This window comes from Glycine max, unplaced genomic scaffold (genome assembly GCF_000004515.6).
Source record: "Glycine max cultivar Williams 82 unplaced genomic scaffold, Glycine_max_v4.0 scaffold_117, whole genome shotgun sequence".
NCBI classification, from domain to species: domain Eukaryota; kingdom Viridiplantae; phylum Streptophyta; class Magnoliopsida; order Fabales; family Fabaceae; genus Glycine; species Glycine max.
The window spans coordinates 35,272-37,403 of NW_024464762.1; the positions used below are offsets into that span (position 1 = coordinate 35,272).

The 2,132-nt window shown below is 35.5% G+C and overlaps 1 long non-coding RNA gene across 1 annotated transcript; it reads right to left on the reverse strand.

The window, feature by feature from the left end:
• Positions 1-735: 735 nt before the first annotated feature.
• Positions 736-1,962, reverse strand: LOC121174506 (uncharacterized). Its single transcript, XR_005890616.1, has 2 exons — positions 1,761-1,962; positions 736-938 (listed from the first exon to the last, which is right to left on the reverse strand). It is a non-coding gene; the product is annotated as an uncharacterized lncRNA (long non-coding RNA).
• Positions 1,963-2,132: the final 170 nt, after the last annotated feature.

Here is a 2,132-nt window from a genome sequence, read left to right on the forward strand (position 1 = left end):
AACTACACTTAAACCGTCTTTACTGAAATACCCTAAAACCTAAACACTAAGTTGTCAAATACCCGTAAACTCTAATTAGTGAAGTATCCGTAAACCCTAAGTTTTTAAAATAGTCATAAACCCTAATTGGTCAATGAACACAAAACCTTAATTAGTCAAGTACAAATCTCCCTAATTAGTGAAATCCGCATAAACCCAAATTTGTCAAATACCCTTAAACCCCAACTAGTCAACTAGACCTAAACCCTGAATAGTCAATACTTCTAAACCCTAATTAAGGGATCTCAACTCATATGATATCTTATACAAGGGGTCCTTAGGAGTAAAACCCACACCATTAAAACTAGATGAAAAATGAAGACTCATGTTGATTCCTAAGTTATGGTTCTTTCTTGTTGGGGGTTTGAAAACAAAAGGTAAAAGAAACTATGATTGAAACTAGTCAAAATAAACACTAAAAGAGGTGTGAAAGATAAGGTAAAAACTAATTGGTAAAAGGCAAGCTACTTAGGCGGTTTGACAATGCAGAGTAAAGGAAATAAGCTATGAAAGTAAGCAAAAAATTAAAGTGCAAGAAATGCAAACTAGGTGGATCCTAAGAGTGTTTGGATGATCTTATTTAAGGTTCCCAACAAAACACTCACTATCCTAAGGGAAAATTGCCTAAAATTATTACACACAAATGGAAGTAGGGTGACCTATTGGAGGCTCCCAACTTACTTCAAATGAAAGGCCTTTTTGTTACAAAATTTGAAAGCAAAGCAAATTGTCAATTACAAAATTACAAAAAAAAAGTCCTCAATGATGGTGACTATTCTATCTTTGATGTTTCACTGAATTTGGAGTGCTTCTTAGTCCAATAGCTCTTAAGGTGGTTGACCCCTTGCTTCTTGACTCAAATTATTCAAGGTATGACATCAATCCTTCTTTCCAATTCCCTATATGACAAATCACAAGCAAGGAAACAAAGAGACAAACAATAAGCAAAGACAAGCTACCTAGGCGATTTGACAATGGAGAGTAAAGGAAATAAGCTATGAAAGTAAGCAAGAAATTAAAGTGCAAGAAATGCAAACTAGACGGATCCTAAGAGTGTTTGGATGATCTTATTTAAGGTTCCCTACAAAACACTCACTATCCTAAGGGAAAATTGCCTAAAATTATTACACACAAATGGAAGTAGGGTGACCTATTGGAGGCTCCCAACTTACTTCCAATGAAAGGCCTTTTTGTTACAAAATTTGAAAGCAAAGCAAATTGTCAATTACAAAATTACAAAAAAAAAAAGTCCTCAATTGTGGTGGCTATTCTATCTTTGATGTTTCACTCAATTTGGAGTGCTTCTTAGTCCAATAGCTCTTAAGGTGGTTGACCCCTTGCTTCTTGACTCAAATTCTTCAAGGTATGACATCAATCCTCCTTCCAATTCCCTATATGACAAATCACAAGCAAGGAAACAAAGAGACAAACAATAAGCAAAGACAAGCGACCTAGGCGGTTTGACAATGGAGAGTAAAGAAAATAAGCTATGAAAGTAAGCAAGAAATTAAAGTGCAAGAAATGCAAACTAGGCGGATCCTAAGAGTGTTTGGATGATCTTATTTAAGGTTTCCAACAAAACACTCACTATCCTAAGGGAAAATTGCCTAAAATTATTACACACAAATGGAAGTAGGGTGACCTATTGGAGGCTCCCAACTTACTTCCAATGAAAGGCCATTTTGTTACAAAATTTGAAAGCAAAGCAAATTGTCAATTACAAAAAAAAAGTCCTCAATTGTGGTGGCTATTCTATCTTTGATGTTTCACTCAATTTGGAGTGCTTCTTAGTCCAATAGCTCTTAAGGTGGTTGACCCCTTGCTTCTTGACTCAAATTCTTCAAGGTATGACATCAATCCTCCTTTCATATTCCCTATATGACAAATCACAAGCAAGGAAACAAAGAGACAAACAATAAGCAAAGACAAGCTACCTAGGCGGTTTGACAATGGAGAGTAAAGGAAAATAAGCTATGAAAGTAAGCAAGAAATTAAAGTGCAAGAAATGCAAACTAGGCAGATCGGAAGAGTGTTTGGATGATCTTATTTAAGGTTCCCAACAAAACACTCACTATCCTAAGAGAAAATTGCCT